The sequence below is a fragment of the Canis aureus genome, chromosome 36 (genome assembly GCF_053574225.1).
Source record: "Canis aureus isolate CA01 chromosome 36, VMU_Caureus_v.1.0, whole genome shotgun sequence".
Taxonomy (NCBI): Eukaryota; Metazoa; Chordata; class Mammalia; order Carnivora; family Canidae; genus Canis; species Canis aureus.
The window spans coordinates 7,292,156-7,311,864 of NC_135646.1; the positions used below are offsets into that span (position 1 = coordinate 7,292,156).

At 47.7% G+C, this 19,709-nt stretch overlaps 1 long non-coding RNA gene and 1 pseudogene across 2 annotated transcripts; one reads left to right on the forward strand and one right to left on the reverse strand.

Moving 5' to 3' along the window:
* Window positions 1-5,426: 5,426 nt before the first annotated feature.
* LOC144305673 (uncharacterized) lies at window positions 5,427-12,288 on the reverse strand. Of its 2 annotated transcripts, XR_013372680.1 has the most exons (6): window positions 11,380-12,288; window positions 8,971-9,067; window positions 8,658-8,718; window positions 7,497-7,926; window positions 7,110-7,206; window positions 5,427-5,943 (listed from the first exon to the last, which is right to left on the reverse strand). It is a non-coding gene; the product is annotated as an uncharacterized LOC144305673 (long non-coding RNA). The 2 variants fall into 2 exon arrangements; XR_013372681.1 differs by lacking the exons at window positions 7,497-7,926; window positions 8,658-8,718 and having other exon boundaries at window positions 8,914-9,067.
* Window positions 12,289-17,608: 5,320 nt separating this feature from the next.
* On the forward strand, window positions 17,609-17,942 carry LOC144306053 (small ribosomal subunit protein eS26 pseudogene; annotated as a pseudogene).
* Window positions 17,943-19,709: the final 1,767 nt, after the last annotated feature.

A 19,709-nucleotide genomic window follows, 5' to 3' on the forward strand; every position in this document is an offset into this window, starting at 1 on the left:
GAAGCAAGGCCGAAACCTGATGAGGAAACTCTATCTCCTAAGGAGCTGGGAAGGAGAAGACACTGGTTTCCTTGTCATTTGGCCAGCCTTGAGATTGAACAAATCCCTCCTGGGCATTTTGTCTTTAGAGTAAGCTTCCCAGGATCACCAGGCGAAGCAGAAGGTTGGAAGAACTTGGCTGCAAGACCACAATGGAGTAAAGGGGAGGAGATGGTTCAGCACTACATCCTTCCCCGCCTTAGCCCTCAGTCATTAGGATTTCTTCCTCTCCCTCAAATACACCAAGTGTGTCCCTGCCCTAGGGCCTTTGCCCATACTATTCTTATCTGCTGGGAAGTGACTTTCTTTCTCGAAAAAAAATATATATATTTTTTTATTTTTCGAGAGAGAGAGAGAAAACATGAGTGGGGAAAAGGAGCAGAGGGAGACGGAGAAGCAGACTCCCCTCTGAGCAGAAAACCCAGGACCCTGAAATCATGACCTGATCTGAAGAAGTCAAATGCTTAACAGACTGAGCCACCCAGGCACCCCAGGAAGTGACCCCAGGAAGTGCTATCACATTTCCCTATTCTATCTTCTTTGCAGCATTTAACAATTATTTTATTGACTTTTTTGTTTTATATGTAGATTAACTGTTTCCACCATTAGAGTGTAGGTTTTTAGCGACCAGGAGATCTGACTTGTTCACACTGACTCCCTGGACTACAGAACATGCCTGGAGTGTAGTAGGGGCTCCAAACAAATCTGTCGCCTGACTAACGTGTCCGCTGACTCTCAATCCCTAAAACCTGCTTCTGAGGGCTTTTTGAGCCAACCAAAAAAGGCCCAACTTTTTGAGTATGAATTAAATCCCAAGTGCATTTTGAGAACAGAAGGGTCTCCTGGGTTAAAACCTGGAAGTCAATGGCAGGGAAATCCTTCTCCCCTGAGAAATTAATAAGTTAAATCAGATGGAAATAAATTTAATCTTCTCCTTCTTCCCCTTATTACCCTAATGGGTTTAATTTTGTGGCAAACTTTTCAGCATTCTCACAATGGGAAGCAACTCACGTTGTGTTGGTAGCCCAGAAAGTAATTATCCTGTGGTTTTATTCTAATTCACTAACAGACACTCTCTGGCTTTGAGGACCCCTCAGAGCGGAGAAGTAAATAATGAAGATCAGAAAATGCTTTTACCATTTCTTAGGCTTTATTTTTTTTTTAAGTTAAAAGCGACGATAAAATGATGAGGCATGACAGTTCTCTTTTCTTGAAACTAAGAAAAAAGGTACATGGTTTAGAGCGTGATGTAAGACACGAATAAATGGAAGCAAAAATCTAATCAGACGCACTGGGCGTCTCATTCACTAACCTTTAACTGGTTTCAAATATTGCTGAATGCGGCCTTGATTTTATTCCAGAACTGAGTAAATTAAACTCTTTTTGATTATCCTAACTTGGACATAAACTTTCCCCCGGGCTCAGCCCAAGCCTAGTGTGCTTTGTGTCTTTGTAGCAGTGTTTTGTTTAAGAAAAAAAAAAGAACGCAAGGAAGGAGCCTCTATGCAGCTTTGATCTTTTTTTCTAACAAGAAAGACCTTTAATGTCTTACTTGCAATTTATTAGAGAAAAGTCCAATTTGTCCTTTTCTGTCCCCAAGCTCTTCCCCCCCTCCCGCTTCCTCTCCCACTTTGCTGCCCACCAAAAACAAAGTAAAAATCAAACGTTTTCAGGCTTCATATAAGCTCACTGTGAGATTTCCAACCCAAGAGGTATCTGTAGATTTGCAGAGTCGTGCCAGCGCTCCCAGGAGATGTCTGCCGCGGATACAGACTATCCCGTTAAGAAAGGCATCAGTTATTGCCCTTGGACACCAGGTGTATTTTAAACAGGCAAAAATGCTATCTTCAGGAGGTATGGGAAGTGATTTCTCTACTGTGTTTGCAACCCACCCACGACACCCAAATTTATGTGCAAAATCTTTCATTAGTCCTGAACAAATCGACAAAATAGAAACTAGCACAGTGGTCAACAGAAGGAGAAGGTACCGGGACAGTCATCCAGGTGTCACAGGTGCCTCTTGCCCATCCTCAATCCCTTGGTTCCCGATTGGGTGGCAGGAATATGAGATAGAAGCCTCTCCTCTGTCCCCGGGGCTCTGAAGTTTAATCCACCACTTGTCAGGCAGTGGAGCAAACTTGCCCAGCTCTCATCATGAGTCAGCTCACCGGAACAGATGTTGGCAGTTTGGTTTACAAAGAAGAGAGCCAGAGAAAGGGGTGGAGGGAGCAGAACCGTGAACCATGGACCCGGAAAATAACGTTGCTCGAGGAGCTTGGCTTTCAAGGACACACAGGTCTCCAAATTCTGGGGCATCCCTGTTTCTGATCTTTCTCTCCATATACGTGGCAAAACTTAGTCACATGGCCTCGACTTTCTGCTACCCACTCCTTCTCAGCCCTCCTTTCCTTCCTGGTGGATTCCTCATGCTTGGAGAAACCTCCGAGGATCATCTTATGTGGTGCTTTAGAGATTACATGGAACAGTAAAGTGTCCTCCAAAGCTTGGGGCCAGCATGGACATGACAATTCCTCATTTTCCAAGAGCGATACCGCGATTTAGGAGAAGTACATATATATATTTGATCTTTGTCCCACTTCTGGCACAGAGATCCTACAAAAAAAAAAAAAAAAAAAAAAAAAAAAACCTTGGGAATTTCCTAAGTAATGAGAGCGTTAGAGGGATCCTTTGTTATGTTAATGAAGCAAATTGTAGAAAGCACCTGAGGATGAGGGCTGGTTGCCAGGAGATCCAACCTTGTTTTTAGAGGGTTAGAACTTTCTCAAGGTTACCCCCCTTGACCTCTGGTGAGGGGAAGGGCCACGGGCTGGAGACTAAGTTCAATCACCAATGGCCAATGATTTTATCAATCATGCCTATTTCAGGAAGCTTCCAGAACAACCCAAAAAGACGGCATCTGGAGAGCTCTGAGGTCAATGAACACATGTTGAAGTAGGGAGAGAGGCCCACCTGGAGAGGCCCCAGAAGCTCCCAGCCAACTTTCCCTAACTTTGCCCTATGCATTTCTTCCACCTGGCCGTTCCTGACTTACCTTCTTTTATAAGAAACAGGTAACCTACCGAGTCCAATGTTTCTCTGAGATCTGTGAGCAGCTCTAGGATATTAATTGAAACCAATGGGAAAGGGTTGGAGCCTCCTATCTTAGGTAGGTCAAAAGCACAGGTGACTACTTGGGTTTACAACTGGCATTTGGAGTTGGTGGGACTGGGCTCCAACCTGTGGGATCTGAAACTACCACCAGGTCATGTTAGAATTGAGTTAATTGCTTGGTAGTGTTGGAAAACCCACAAGCACGCTAGAATTGGGTATAGAATTATACCAGATAAGTGTTGCATCAGTTAAGGGGGCTTTCAGAGGCAAATGACAGAGAATCCAGCTCACACTGGACCAAACATGCAGGAGATTTAAGGGCTGAGGGTGGCTTCAGATAAGGTCCCATCAGCAGCCTAATGCCATCCCCCAGGCCCTGAGGCTCTTCCCTCTTGCCAGGACTACTACCCATATCTTCCCACATGGTTGCAAGAGGCTACCAGTGGCAATGGGGCATAAAATTTTTACATCCAATGACAGAAAGCAGAGACATCTCTTCCCCAGACATGGAATATAAATCTTTCCATGATCTAATCTGATTGGGTTAATTTGGGTCACTGATGGAACCAATAGCTGTCACCAGATTAAACCAGTGCTTCTCAAACTTTTCCAATTTGGGATTCTTTTAAAACTCTAGAAGTTACTGGGAATTCCAGAGAGCTTTTGTTTAGCTGGATTACCTATTGATGTGCATTATGTGATAAATTAACACTAGGACATCTTAAAAATATGTATTTGTCAATTCATTTTAAAATAACAATAAACACATTACATGTTAACATAAATAATACGTAATGAAATGACTATTTTTTAAAGGTTAGTGAGAAGTATGGCGTTGTTCCACATTTTTGCAAATCTCTTTAATTTCTAGTTTAATAGAAGACAGCTGGATTCTCATATCTGCTTCTGCATTCAATCTGTTGCAAGATCACATGACAGTTAGCCTCTGGAAAAATCCAGTGTATACTCATAAAAGAATAAGTGAAAAAAGCAAATAATGGCTTAGTCTAAAAATAGTTTTGACCTCCGAGGTGCCCTGGAAGGGTCTCATGGCCCCACTTTGAGAACTGCTGGCTTAGACTCATCAAAATTACCTTCTAAAGAGGGGGGTGGGGTGGACCTCTGAACAAAACTGGATCCAGATGGAAAAGGGAAAGGGGCCTGGGTTTCAGTAGCTATCAACTGCGTCGCCCTCACTGATACTCAAAACAGACAAACAGACAAAAACGACTGCCATCAACCATCTTCTACATTTCTTTGCTTATTTAAAGGGCATTCTGACATGAAAGACAATTTCAAGGTGAAGGATAGTAGTTTTGATCGAATACATACAATTTTATGAAAAATTTACCACGCTGATTAGACATGGAAGGAGGGGGGGAAGAAATGGAAGGTCTGCAGCTTGAGAAGCAGGAGGAAGAAGATGGAATTTACTGAATGAAATAGAGAACCAGATGGGGTTGGGGCCAGGTTTGGGGCAGAAATGATGAATTCCACTGTGGACATGTTGAACTTGATGGGGCCTGGGAGACAACAAGTGGACAGGTCAGGACTGAGCACGGGGATCTGGAGCTGAGGGAAGGGTCATGGTTAAAGGAAAAGCCTGGGAGTCCTATGTATGCAGATGACAGCTGAAGACCCTGCAGGAGAGGAGGTGGCCCCGGGGGACAGGACAGATAGGAGATGAGAGACAGCCTAGGGGGGATCCCTGAAGAGCACCCATCTTTCAAAGTGGGTAGGAGAGGAAAGACAGGCAGAGGATGATGAAGAGCAGTTGCCAGAAAGCTAGGAGGTCATGTTCCAATCAATGGTCTTGAGAGTATTTAGGAAGAGAATAAGATGGTGAAGGGAATGCGTGTGAACTGGGTTCTAGAAGGCGGTGTGTGTGGGCATGGAGCTGGTTTGCTGGCGGCCTTCATAGTTAGCCTCCAGCCTCCAGTGTCTGCAGCCTCATGCTTCCTCCCTTTTTAAAAACAAAAACAGAGAACAAGAAAAGTGCATTCAGCAAAGAATCTCTAGGGACACCTGGGTGGCTCAATCCATGAAACATCAGACTCTTGATTTCGGCTCAGCTCATGATCTCAGGATATGAGATCCAACCCTGCAATGGGCTCCATACTGAACATGGATCCTGCTGGAGATTCTCTCTCTCCCTCACCCCCTGCCCCTCAACTCCCTCCCTGCTCATGTGCACACACATGCTCTCTCTCTCTTAAAAAAAAAAAAAAAAAGGAATCTCTAAAAATTATTTTTTTTAAGTTTATTTGACAGAGAACACAAGCAGGGGGAGCAGCAGGCAGGGGGAGAGAGAGAAGCAGGGAGCCTGATGCAAGGCTGAATCCCAAGACCCTGGGGTCATGACCTGAGCCGAAAGCAGATAGACGGTCAACCAACTGAGCCACCCAGGTACCCCCTTAAAATTATTTTTAATGATTGTATCATTAAAAATAAAAATTATTGTATCATAGTCTGCCATTTGGATATGCCATGCATTAGTGTACGCACTTATAATAGGTATGCTGACCAAAAAAAAAAAAAGAAAAGCAAGACACCAAACAGTATATCAAGTGTGATGCCAATTTTGGGGGTCTTTCTAGATATACCAATGAGTCTGTACATGTGTGTAAATTGACCCACACATGGTTAAATAAAATGAGGCTCCCGGGATATGCTTGGTCGGGATTTGGCTCGTTCGTTCTGCTGAGTGCAGCTGCTAGCTCTGTAAGCTGATGAGATTTCGAGGGGGTGGGAGGGTTTCAGTGCCAGGTGGCTGGAGAGGCCAAGGAAGAGTTTCTTGGGAAAAAGAGAAGAGACAATGAGACAATTTCCACCAGGATTAAAAATTTGGAGAAAGCACTCAGATGTTTAAAGTGCAGGGGAGGAAGGCTCGATCTGTTGCGTCGTGTGACATAAACATCTCCATCATCTCCCAAGAAATTCTAGAACAATCTACATTAGCCGGCAATGATTTAGAAATTGGAACGGGTGAGACTGAGGGGCCCAGGGAGACTTGGTCACGTATGAGTTATAAGACAACCCTAACAGCAAAAGTAACACGGACACCCCTCAGTTCTTGAACCAGGCAGTGCTGAGTAAATCTTCAAAACAGCCTTAAGGCATAGGCACCATGATTATCCCCATCTTACAGATGAAGCAGCTGAGGCAGAGAGGAGTCTATCATCTCTGGAAGGTCACAGAGCCACTAACTGGCTTGGCACCTGCCTCGAGATCTAGCTTTGAGCCTCCGCACACCACCGTGCCTCTCGGTAAACTATGCAGTCTGCCTATCAGAACTGGAGCAAAAGCTCTGCAGTTGTCTCTGGGTTATGCGAGCACGGGTGATTTGGGTTTCCTTGTTTATGTATGTGTCCATATATTTCATATTTTCTACAGTGATCGGGTGTTACCTTCACAATCGTATGAAAATATGAAAAGGATCTTATTATATCGTCCATTACATAAACATCAGTCACAACTGATCAGAGGGAAAGTGAGACCTCTCTTAGGAGGATTTATGTTTTAATGAGAAGCAAATTCCTACCCGGAAGGAGAGCCATTTCTCATCAGCAAGCAGGCTGGGGAAATGCTAGAAGGGAGGGAAATCCCTCACACTAGGGAGTCACCCCACCGCTCACCAGTGCCTGGCCACAATGGTGCTCCCTAGAGCAACCCCTTGGAAGGAAGGGAATGGAAGGGATAATGACCCCCAAATATGAGCCAGAGCTTACAGAATGTGTGTGCCCCTGACATTCTTTGAGCTGTCCCCTTACGTTAGCATGATATTATACAGTAAGTGCTCAGAAAATGCCTATTAATTCATGTGATTTTCCATGTTCACGGCTGACCTACAAAGAAGGAGAGAGCGCATACTTCCCCCAAGGAGGAAGTTCAAGAAGCCTTCTGCAACCACAGCATGCAGCCCCAGAGGGACCAGATTTGGAGAACATTTCCCAACATACCTGACTCTGCTCAGCCTAGCAGCAGTGAAGAGGCAGAGGGATGCCCACTGGGACTTCTGATAACTCTGATGACTTGAGCAGAAACAGCATGGCCCAACTGAAAAACAAACAAACAAAAATAACAAAATACCTCCAGGTCTGGGTATGAGTCCCAGCTCATAGAAGCTTGTAGAATTCAGGGTTTGATAGGACCTCATGGAACTTCCCATCCCTACTCCCAGCCCACGTGCAAACCCCTCCTACCATCTCACCACCTGGTGACCCTCCAACCTCCCTCTGACCACCCCTCCCTGGGTCCCCAAAGAGCCCATTCTATGAGCAGTCCTCAGAAAGATGTGAACGGCTCTAGAAATGTCGATCACATGTGGGGCAGGTGCTCTAAATTACCTTAAGAGGTGAAGCCTCGGGACACTTGGGTGGCTCAGTGGTTGGGCGTCTGCCTTTGGCTCAAGGCATAATCCCAGGACTCTGTGATCGAGTCCCGCATCAGGCTCCCTGCATGAAGCCTGCTTATGTCTCTGTTTCTGTCTCTGTCTCTGTCTCTCTCTGTCTGTCTCTCATGAATAAATAAATAAAGTCTTAAAAAAAAAAAAAAGACGTGAAGCCTGGTTGACCGGTGAGCCACGACATTCATGAGATGCACCTCCGCCCTCTCTCACAGCCTCTAGGCAACAGTCTGTGATCAGGGCAGCCCAACCCACCTGCCCATGCCCTCTAGAATGCTGGATTCATGTCTTCAAGCCCTATTTCCAGATAAGACAAGTCACTCTGCGGACCTGTCCAATCTCCAACTGTTCTTAGGCCTCCATTTGCTCATCTGGAAAATGAGAAAGTCGGATGAGACGATCTCTTGCTGAAATCTAAGGCTAACACTGAGATCCTGTGATTACCCTTGAGGGTGACGTGGCAGGTGGGGAGACAGAAAGTACTCAGGATTCATGTGGGACTCACACCTGAGCTCCTGGTAGAAACAGCCTTGGCAACTAGCAGAGGCTCAGTCATGAAAAGTGGATGTACTAGAATCAGAGAGCCGGGTGACCCCCAAGGCCCATGCTGTATAAACAGCAAAGCCAGGGTCTCAAGTCAGCTGGGGGGAAAGGGTGGGGCACACCTGCCCGGCATCTGGTGGGCTGTGGGGGAAGCTGCCTACAGCTCCCACTCGTGCCCAGTCCTCCGAAATCACACCCACCCAGCATGGCTCTGGACCCGCAAAGGAGTCAGGAGATTGGGTCTTGTCCAGGTGAGGCTCCCAAAACTTGCTAGCAGGGCTGGGGAAACCACTGGGGCAAGGTTGCCCAGAAAGGCTCATGCACTGCATAGATGGGTTGGGGTGGCACCAGGATGCATCCACTGTGTTCCTCGGCCCTGGCCTGGCACAGAGCCCAGCTGGCAGGGTGGCAGTGAGAAGGCACGAGCTCCAGCTGAGATTGCCTGGCTCCCAGCCCCACTCACCCCCCGAGTCACAGTTGGACTACTTGGCTCAAGTAATTAACCTTTCTAAGCTCGGTTTCCTCATCTGACTAATAGGGATGCTATTAACCTACTCACAAGGTCCTGATGGGGGTGAAGCGAGATGATGTTAGTAAGCACTCAGCGAAGCATCCAGAACCTAAAACGTGATAGGGTTACTTAGCAGCAGGGGTCATCTCTGTCCGTCCTTAGACCTGCGCTCGCCCAGCCTCATCCCAATAACGGAGCTACTGCCCGTTCCTGAGCTTCCTGGGCTTGGAGGAGGTGATGAAAGGAAGGGGGCAGGAGGGAATCCCATGCCCAGTGATAAACCCCGCAACCCTGAGCTCCTCACCCAATGTGCCCCCGTTGCTCCTGGCAGGAGGGCTGCAGAGGCAGTGGCTGTACTCACAGCTGGTGTGGACTCCGGCCCAGTACTGCCGGGTGGCCTAGAAGCACGGGTGGCCAAGAGGCCTCAGGGACAGAGGTGAGCAAGCAGGTCCTGGCACCTGGCAGAGAAGCAGAGGAAGAACCGTTGTGCAGCGATATGAATGCAGAGAAAAAGGAAAATCAGTGGGCAAAACCCAATGCGGAAAGCAAAACAAGGCCTAATCTTATACTACAAATATGTGCAAACACTGCATGGGGCACACTTTTTTTTTAAGATTTTATTTATTTATTTATGAGAGACAGAGAGAGAGAGGCAGAGACACAGGCAGAGGGAGAAGCAGGCTCCGTGCAGGGAGCCCGATGCGGGACTCGATCCCGGGTCTCCAGGATCAGGCCCTGGGCCGAAGGTGGTGCCAAACCACTGAGCCACCGGGGCCACCCTGCATGGGGCACACTTACATTAAAAAGAAAATGGTGGTTTATATGAAATTCAGATTTAACTGGACATCCTCTGTTTTGATTTGCTAGCTCAGACAGGGTGGACAGGAAGCGCTAGGACAGCAGGCTGGAGAGGGTCCTGGGGATGGGAAGAGGGGAGCTGGGCTCAGCCTGGGAGGGAAGGAGGAAGAGCAAGGACAAGCAAGGCGTGCAGGAGTCGTCGAGGGCCACCCCCGATGCTTAGGCTATGAACAGTGACAAGCTGTTCTCTCTTCTGCTTCTTCGTGCAGAAGAGAGAGAGCATTGAGGCCTCGCGTGCAAAGGCCCAGAAACGGCACGTGCTCTGAGGACAGCTGGCACCCAGTGTCACCAGTGTGGCTGGAGCCAAGCGCACGAGGCGAGGGGACCGGGGGGCCCCCACCTCAGGAGGCGATCCTCACTCAGAACACGTTCCCACAGGACTCTGAGCGTGCACAGCGTGCCAGGCTCTCCTCCTGGGATAGGCAGTGGGCACACAGGCCGCCCCCACCGTGTGGTTTACATTCTAGCAGGAAGCGGGGGTGCATTTCACACAATAAATAAGCAAAGGAGGTGATGAGAGCCAGCGACAGCCAGGACTAACCCCTCACCCATATCGACCTGGCTAACTCCAAGCCACCTTTAGGTTTTACCAGGATATTACTCCCTGGAGGAAGCCTCTTCTGAAGCCCTGTAACGGGCCAGGGGCCCTCCTGAGCTTTCCCTGTAATACCAATCCCCTTTCTCTTTAATATTTAAAGCTCAAGAGTCTTTCCCGCCCTTCCTTCATCGGCCTGCTCAGTTTGTGGGTCCCTACAGCTCCCATTTTCCTGTTTCCTACGCACAGTCTTGAAGAGACCTCGTAAGACAAGCAGTCAAGACGTTCAAATCCACAGACACTCTTCCCAAGTTTTAAAATACACGACAGCAGTCCTGTTCATGGCTCTTGTCCTGTCGGGACAGAAAAGCACGCTCCCCCACGCAATCCCATCGGGCAGGTGGGGGTGGTGGTGATGCACCCCCCACACACAGTGTGATGTGTTCAGCTCTGTGAAAAAGGTAGGGTTGGCATTACTCTTCTTCAAAGCTAAGGAAACAGTACTGCAGAAATAAAGCTGTGTGTGCAAGATAAGGTGGCTGGTAAGGAGCAAAGTGGAGAGCTTAACCCTGGCCTGCCTTTTTCTCTTACTCTCAGAAACAGCTTTCCTATGTGTGTTTTTAACACTACTGACAGGTTTTACGGCGTGGCGGTCACGGCCATTCCCTGAAATGACACTGATCTCAAATCCGCACACAAGCAGTTCACATAGAATCATCTTTTTTCCCCAGCTTGAGGAATGGTTGACAAATAAAAATTGTACGTATTTACGGTGTACAGTGCGGTTTGGCACAGGTATACACTGTGTCATGGCCACAATCAAGCTACTCAACGTATCCATCACTTCACACTGGTATCATTTGCACGTGCGCGTGCGTGTGTGTGTGTGTGTGGTGAGAACACTTGAGATCGACCCTTATAACAAGTTTCAAAGGCACAATGCAGTATTAAGAGTGGTCACCACACCATAAATTAGATCCTCAGGACAATAGTCATCTTATAACTGGAAGTTTCTACCCCATTTCCCCCAAGCTTGTGGTCACCACCCTTCTATTCTCTATTTCTCTGAGTTCTGCTTGTGTTGATGTCACATATGAGTGATATCATGCAGTCTTCGTCTTTTGGTGCTGAGCTCATTATCCTTCGCATAATGCCCTCCAAGGGCATCCACACTGTCACAAAGGACAGAATTCCCTTCCTTCCGAAGGCTGAAAAATGCTACATTTTGTGTGTGCACGTGTGTCCATGTGTGTGTAAGTACCACAACTTTATCCACTCATCTGCCAACAATGCGCAAGTTGTTTCCATGCCTCAGTTCCTGGGAATAACGTTGCAATGAACATGGGAGTGCAGATCCCATCTCCTTTGGATACATACCCAGGAGTGCAAATTCACAGCAACTTGCTGAAGGCCACACTGCTTAAAATCCATGCTCTTTTCAGCTCTCCCGAGGGAAGCATGATTTGCTCTGGAGAAGACAGGTGAAGGGAGGAGAAAGCAGCAAGGCTCCTTCTTGGGAGGGGACCCCACTTCAGATGCTCCTCTGGAAGAGAGATATTGTCTGACCCATCCATTTTGAAGCCATGCACAGAGCCACTGATACATAACTCTATTAACATGGGTTGCCTCTCTTCTTATTTTGTAGCACTTGTGGTTGGATACAATATGACCTGACTTGGACCAAAGATGGACACAGATTGGTCTAAGCCAATCACATAATTCCAACCAATTTACCTTAAAAATTGGTCCAAGGATGACCAATAATGCAAATTTAAGCCAATCACACAAAAACAGACACATAGATCAATGGAACAGAATAGAGAACCCAGAAATGGGCACTTAACTCTATGGTCAACTAATATTCAACAAAGCAGGAAAAAGGACAGTCTCTTCAATAAATGGTGCTGGGAAAATTGGACAACCACGTACAGAAGAATGAAACTAGACCAACTTCTTACACCAGACACAAAGATAAACTCAAAATGGATGAAAAATCTAAATGTGAGACAAGAATCCATCAAAATCCTAGAGGAGAAAAAAAAAAAAAAATCCTAGAGGAGAACACAGGCAACACCCTTTTTGAACTGGGCCACAGCAACTTCCTGCAAGATACATCCATGAAGGCAAGAGAAACAAAAGCAAAAGTGAACTATTGGGACTTAATGAAGATAAAAAGCTTCTGCACAGCAAAAGAAACAGTCCACAAAACTAAAAGACACCCTACAGAATGGGAGAAGATATTTGCAAATGACCTATCAGATAAAGGGCTAGTATCCAAGATCTATAAAGAACTTATTAAACTCAACAGCAAAGAAACAAACAATCCAATCATGAAATGGGCAAAAGACATGAAGAGAAATCTCACAGAGGAAGACACAGACGTGGTCAACAAGCACATGAGAAAATGCTCCACCTCACTGGCCATCAGGGAAATACAAATCAAAACCACAATGAGATCCCACCTCACACCAGTGAGAATGGGGAAAATTAACAAGACAGGAAACCACAAATGTTGGAGAGGATGCCGAGAACGGGGAGCCCTCTTGCACTGTGGGTGGGAATGTGAACTGGTGCAGCCACTCTGGAGAACTGTGTGGAGGTTCCTCAAAGAGTTAAAAATAGACCTGCCCTACGACCCAGCAATTGCACTGTTGGGGATTTACCCCAAAGATACAGATGCAGTGAAATGGCAGGGACACCTGCACCCCGATGTTTATAGCAGCGATGGCCACGATAGCCAAACTGTGGAAGGAGCCTCGGTGTCCAACGAAAGATGAATGGATAAAGAAGCTGTGGTCTATGTATACAATGGAATATTCCTCAGCCATTAGAAACAACAAATACCCACCATTTGCTTTGACATGGATGGAACTGGAGGGCATGATGCTGAGTGAAGAAAGTCAATCGGAGAAGGACAAACATTATACGGTCTCATTCATTTGGGGAATATAAGAAATAGTGAAAGGGAATAAAAGGGAAAGGAGCAAATATGAGTGGGAAATATCAGAGAGGGAGACACGAGAGATTCCTAACTCTGGGAGACGAACAAGGGGTGGTGGAAAGGGAGGTGGGCGGGGGGTGGGGGGACTGTGTGATGGGCACTGAGGGGGGCGCTTGACGGGATGAGCACTGGGTGTTATGCTATATGTTGGCAAATCGAACTCCAATTAAAAATATACAAGAAAATTAAAATTTAAAAAATTAAAATAAAAAAAAACCCTCAAATTTAAGCCAATTGGCTCGTGGCGTTCACCTGGGAATTACAGTGTTTAGTTCAAGGTGGCCCAGTGAGAGTAAGGGCAGGACTGGGGCCGATTTCATGGGCATGTGACCTGAAGTCACACAGAGTGCCACACTTACCAGGGTCCCACCATTAGGTCAATGCTCTGGTTTTGCTTTCCTGAAGTTCTTAATAATTGTGGAACAAGACGCTCACATTTTCCTTCACGTTGGGCCCCACAAATTCTGTGGCTGGTCCTACATAGGACTTCCGTTTGTTGGTGGAGGGTGGACAAGAGCAAGGAAATGCATAGCCGTGGTTGTGATTGGCTGTTATCTTGCAACCATGAGAAAAGCCAGCCTGAGGACTAAGCCAACACTTAGAGGAGAGCTGAACTGAGAGCATCGCAGAGAACAGGCGCCCTGATTGAGCCATACCTGCAGTCCAGCACTCAGCTGGACTTCTTGATCCTGTAAGCTAAAACATTCCCTTCTTGGTATAAGCAGATTTCAAGGAATTTTCTATTACTTGTAACTGAGCAGATCCTAATGGATACGATAACTAACGACAGCTGTCAGGCCATTAACTTAGACACGTGGAGCCACATCTATAAGACAGGAATGGGTGACCTCAGCTACTTCCCCTACATAGTCTGCCCTCTTGGTAACATCATCCCCGTGCAGTCTGTCCTGCCCACTCTCTCCAGCCCCTGGGGTGACCTCGCTCATCAGGACTCTCCCTCATGGTATTGCTCATGGATATCTTGCTTTGACATTTAACTCTTAAGCTGGTGTTTAGCTTTTGGTGGATGCACACTTTACCACTTTCCAAAGCTCCTTTAAGACAGGGATCACATCATAATTGAGTAACACCTGCCCGGGCATCTGAGGCAGGGCTCTGCACTCAGTGAGTCCTCAATGAAGAACTGATGACTCATTGGCCAACCTCCTCTAGCAGGTACAATGAAAGCATTTCCCCTTTGTCAGCTTTGAAAAAAACAAAAAAAATAAAACAAACATACAAAAAAACCCTTGCTTTCTGGTTTGCAAGATAGAAGATCCCACCAATTAATGTTGAAAATTGTCCAGTTAGGAAAGCCCGGGTGGCTCAGCGATTTAGTGCCACCTTCGGCCCAGGGCCTGATCCTGGGGACCGGGGATCGAGTCCCAGGTCAGGCTCCCTGCGTGGAGCCTGCTTCTCCCTCTGCCTGTGTCTCTGCCTCTCTCTCTCTCTGTGTCTCTCATGAATAATAAATAAAATCTTAAAAAAAGAAAAAGAAGAAAGAAAGAAAGAAAGAAAGAAAGAAAGAAAGAAAGAAAGAAGAAAGAAAGAAAGAAAAGAAAAGAAAGAACATTGTCCAGCTAAAGGGAGGTTCCAGGGACTTCTTGAAGTGGTGGGGACAAGACACCTGTTCTTTGTGCCAACTATAGACAAGATCCAAAAGAATGGGGCCCTATTACAGCTGGAGACATTTAAGTGACGTACTGAGAAGAAGTTCTTCTCTCTACTGAGGCTCTGATACACTTTCAAAGAAGGTCGTGGTGTCTTCTGGACACTTCTAGAAAAGGGGGACACTGATTTCTAGTACGGTTGGCATGAGGTGCTCCCTGTGGATAAGTGGACGGATGTCCGCTATTCTCGTGCAGGCCCGGGGTGGCACAAGAGCAAAGAGAACAGAGCCTCGGGACCGAGTCCCGGAGGTCAGGCCTAAACACCCAGCAGTGCCACTGCTGTGCCATGCCAGCCCCACAAGCTGTACCCAGGGCCCAGCCCTTCTCGCCAGGGTGCGCCTGGGTGGGGGGGGGGGGGGAGGCATGGTCTGGGGGCAAAGCAGGGTGAGGCAGGGATGAGGTTGTGAGGAAGTCAGGACACGATTATTCCCCTCCAGCAATCTGAGCTCCTGGGAGGAAGGGATGGCGTAAATACCAGGTCTTCCTATTATGAATCAGAATTTTTTCTTTTTAAATCCCTTGTGCACTTAATATTCTTAATGATGAACCATTTCTAGGAAAAGGGAACCGGAGACTTGAGAGGTGGCTTTCTGACTGAGTGGAGGGTTTTGGATGCTTTCACCCAGGCTTCCCAGATGGTTGGGTTTTTTATTTTGTTTTTGTTTCTGTTTTTGTTTTTCCCCTTGGGATCAGATGTCTCTGACTGACCAGATACCATTCTATCTAAACAGGGAATTCCCAATCCCAACCCCTCCCCGACCCCTGGTTGCTCCCCCTAATTCTCCTCCTCTTTTATTTACCCTTTGACCTGAACATAATATAAATATTTAATCTCCTTTATTACCTGAAAATTATCTGTGTTTATTCTATTTATTTAGTGACGGCTACTTAAAAACCAAACGAAAACTCTAGGCTTGGGTCAAACAACCAGTTGATCTGATTTTTCCACTGAGGTAATCCCTGCTGATATTTAATTTCAATAATTGACTGGTTGCTCCCCAACCAGTCAATTATTATTTCAGGTTTTCCCAGCCTCCCCCTCCACGCCGCCACATCCATTCTCTGCCTAGTAGAATCCCACTCACCTCTCAAAACCTACTTCCTGCAGCTGGACCAGCGCTCCCCTCTCCGTGCTCCCCAGCGCCTTGGGTGTCATCGCAGCCAGCCCCTGGGACCCACCAGCAGGCGACGAAACGGAAGCTCTCTCGATGGGATTCTGGAGCACACTTCCTCACTTCAAATACAGACCCTACAACTTTCTCGTTCTGAGACCCAATGCAAGTGTCCTAACTTTTCTATGGACCAGGGAGCCCATCTTACTCGGTTTCCTTGCTATGCTTCTGGCCTCTCAGGGATGGATGCGATCCTCATGGGGTGCATAGAGGAGGGAGAAAAGGAACTAACCAGAGGAATAAATATGGGGATGGGGAAAGTTCGAAGGAAGAGGTGGGAAAAGAGGAGGATTTTTCTAGAAAGGAAAGAGCAGATCACCTGGAGGCGTCGGAGACACTTCTAACCCCTTAAGTACACTGCACCTCACCCTCGCTGCCGCTGCGGCCCAGGTTTGGGCGGCGTGGGTCACTGTCAGCCAGCTCTGTCTGCTGCGCACCAGCGAGGCCTGGGGCTGAGGCTCAGGTGCAGTGACAGGATGAGGCCTGAGCCGGCAGGTCCCAGCAGTCTGTCCTGGCACAGCCCACAAAGTCTGCCTCTCGGGCAGGACTTAGCTTCGGAACTCTCCACGCCCGCCCCGGCCAAGCCAGATCCGCTTAGCCTCGGGCTGGCAGGAGCCCGTGGCCCTGGAACCTGGGGAGCAATGCGCCCTTTGAACACACAAGTCAGCCCGAGCCAGTCCCTTGCTCTCGGTGCCCTGACGGCCTCCGCAGTCACTCGGGCTAAGGATGGTCCAGGGTCCCCATCGTGGTCTGGACCCCTGGCTACTTCTCTGCACTCGGTCCCCACCTGGCATCCTGGCGGTTTCTTAAATTCACCAAACCGGTTCTTTCCTAAAGGTCTTTGCACTCGCTGTTCCTTTTCTGAGGATCCACTCTTCCAAATACATGCAAGGCTTGCCCCCTCCTTTTGTCCAGGTCTCTGCTCAGATGCCAGCTCTTGGGGGATGGCCGGCACGCTGACCTTATCAAAGCAAGGTCCCATCGTTCCCTCCCCGCTTACCTGCTGTACTCACCTGCATCACGCTCACCTCACCTGCGTGACATCTGCTACCCACTTGCTCGCTCTTTTCCCTGGCTTTTGTCAGCCTCTCCGTCTATATATGCTCCGTGCTTGCAAAGACTGTATTTTGTTCACCACTGAAGAGCCTGGAACATCACAGGTGGTCAGGAATGATGGTTAAGTCGAGAGCAGAAAGCAGGACTCGAACCTTCTCGTTCACAGGGAAGAATCCAGGACCCAGAGCAGAAAGAGCCTACTGGAGGTCACATTCACTGGCTGGCGTGTCACAGATCATGAATTTAGCCCTTGTCCCCTGGCTCCTAGATAGAGGCTTCGGTGCCACTCCATGCTGCGACCTGAGGACTGGTCCTTGCACCCTCACTGCTCAGAAACACACATGCCACAGGCTGGACTCTGAAGGGAGGCTGAGTGTGCAAGGCACCCAGGTTGCTTGCCCTGATGCTCTTGAGCCTTTTCACACCTCTCACTCCATGTAGATTCTGAATCTGAATGAAAAGGTGTTTTAAGAACCCAGGTTGGGGCGCCCAGGTGGCTCAGTGGTTGAGCATCTACCTTTGGTTCAGGATGTGATTCCGGGGTCCTGGGATCAAGTCCTGCATCAGGGTCCCCACAGGAAGCCTGCTTCTCCCCCTGCCTGTGTCTCTGCCTCTCTCTCTTTGTCTCTCATGAATAAATAAATAATATCTTTAAGAAAGAAAAGGAAAGAACCCAGGTCAAGCTTTCTCGGGTCCTCCCTTCCAAGATGACCAAGAAAAGAAGGAATAATAGTTGTGCCACAGAGGGCCGCACCACAGGCAGCCCATTTGCTACACCTGTTGCTCCCATTGCATGCCCAAAGACAAGGCCATGAAGAAAGCCATTATTCAGAGCACAGTAGTGGCCACTGCCATCGGGAGTGTCTGAGGAGAGTGTCTTGGACACCTGTGTGCCTCCCGAGCTGTATGTGAAACTCCATTACTGTGTCAGCTGTGCCACTCACAGCAAGGTCCTCCCATGAGGCACAGAAGGACCAAACATCCCCACCCCAATTTAGACCCACGAGTGCTGCCCCCTGACCTCTGCCAAAGCCCATGTAAGGAGCTAAGTCCTTAAAGACTGAAGAAAAACTCTTGCCTGGGCAAAAAATAAAATGGAGATTACACTTTAAAAAGAAAAGAAAGAAAAAAGAATCCAAGGGTCGAAATGATCACAAGGCTCAGGGAGCCAGTCATGAACTACATCCACAGAGGGCAGGACAAGAGTCTACTGGACTTGGTTGGGTTGGAGGGCAGAAGGGTTCCCAACAAGGTCGGGTAGAACCGAAATGGGTATCCAAGACAGAGTGAAGTGGAACCAGAGCCCAACAGAGACAGGAGAAAGTCACAGCTATCCTTTCAGTCATTCAGCGAATATTTATTGAGCACCTACTAGAGATTTTAGTGAACCTAAGGACAGGTGGACAGGATGACCTAGGAGGCACATAGCCCAAGGAACCTGATCCTGTGTGATTTTGTCTTCAAAGGTCCTCTCTGTAGAACAGCTTCTTCATCAACTGAAGCCCTGAGTACTAGGGACAAGAAGTATCCAAGAAAGAAAGAGACACAAGCTTCTTCCTCCTCTTGGCTCTGCTTCAGTAACTTGAATATCAGTAATGCCCATTTCATGGAGGTGTGGGTGCTGGGCTACCTGGACCCTCCATGGCTTATTTTGTCCATCCTCCTGCCCCTAAGAATGAACAGTACTTTCCTGGACCCAGGCTAGGCTGGGTCATTTTTAGAGATCCCATCGTGATTAATTCCATAGCATCCCTTGGTCCCTTGGTCCACTTTCCCTGACCATCAGCCTTTTCCATCATAAAGTTCCTTCTTTTTTTTTAGATTTATTTATTTATGATAGACACAGAGAGAGAGAGAGAGAGAGGCGGAGACACAGGCAGAGGGAGAAGCAGGCTCCACGCCAGGAGCCCGTCTTGGGACTCGATCCCAGGACTCCAGGATCGCGCCCTGGGCCAAAGGCAGGTGCCAAACCGCTGAGCCACCCAGGGATCCCCCATAAAGTTCCTTCTAAAGTCTGCCCTCACACCTTTCTGCGATACCGGTTTAAGTTCTTTTGTAAAGTTAGTCTTGGTCACACAAGTAATTCCCTAGACACCAGACCTCCTTTTGCATCACTTACTACAGACTACAGTAAAATTTTAATCAATCAGCAGCCAGAAAATAAACACTGGGCATCAATTATATGCAAAAATCTGTGGTAGGTTTAGGCAGAAGTACGAAGAGAAAGCAGAAGAAAAGAGCAGTGGGTCTGGAGACAGATACTAAGTTGGAACCACCGCTCTACGCTTGTCCCCATGAGAACAAATCCTCTTCCTCACGTCAGGTTTATCATCTGTGAAATGGGGTGACCAATTCTTGCCCCAACTCTCACACAGGATTATTGTGAAGCTCAGTAAAAAAGAAATACAATAAGCAGGGGCTTTATAAACTGTAAAATTCCATAGAAATATGAGTCAGATCCAAGATGGTGCAGTGGAAAAACACTGAACTTTCAGCCACAGGGCTGAGTGGGCTGAGTAGGGAAGTCACCTACTTCCCTTGGGACTTTGGGCAGGTCATTTAATTCATTTCCTTCTCTATAAAAATGGCTTGTTGTGCAGATGAGACGCGGAACCTAGAAGCAGCCATCATTAGCCCCTGGTACCTAGAAGATCCCCCATGTGTATTTGTTCCTTCATTTTCAGGTGACAAGGGACGAGGAGTGCATGCGAGCAGACTGAGAAGAGATTGAACACCTGGGTCCCACCAGGCTTAAAGGGTTGGCCTGGCAACAATGGGAAACGAGACCATAAGGGCTGTGAAGGGAGG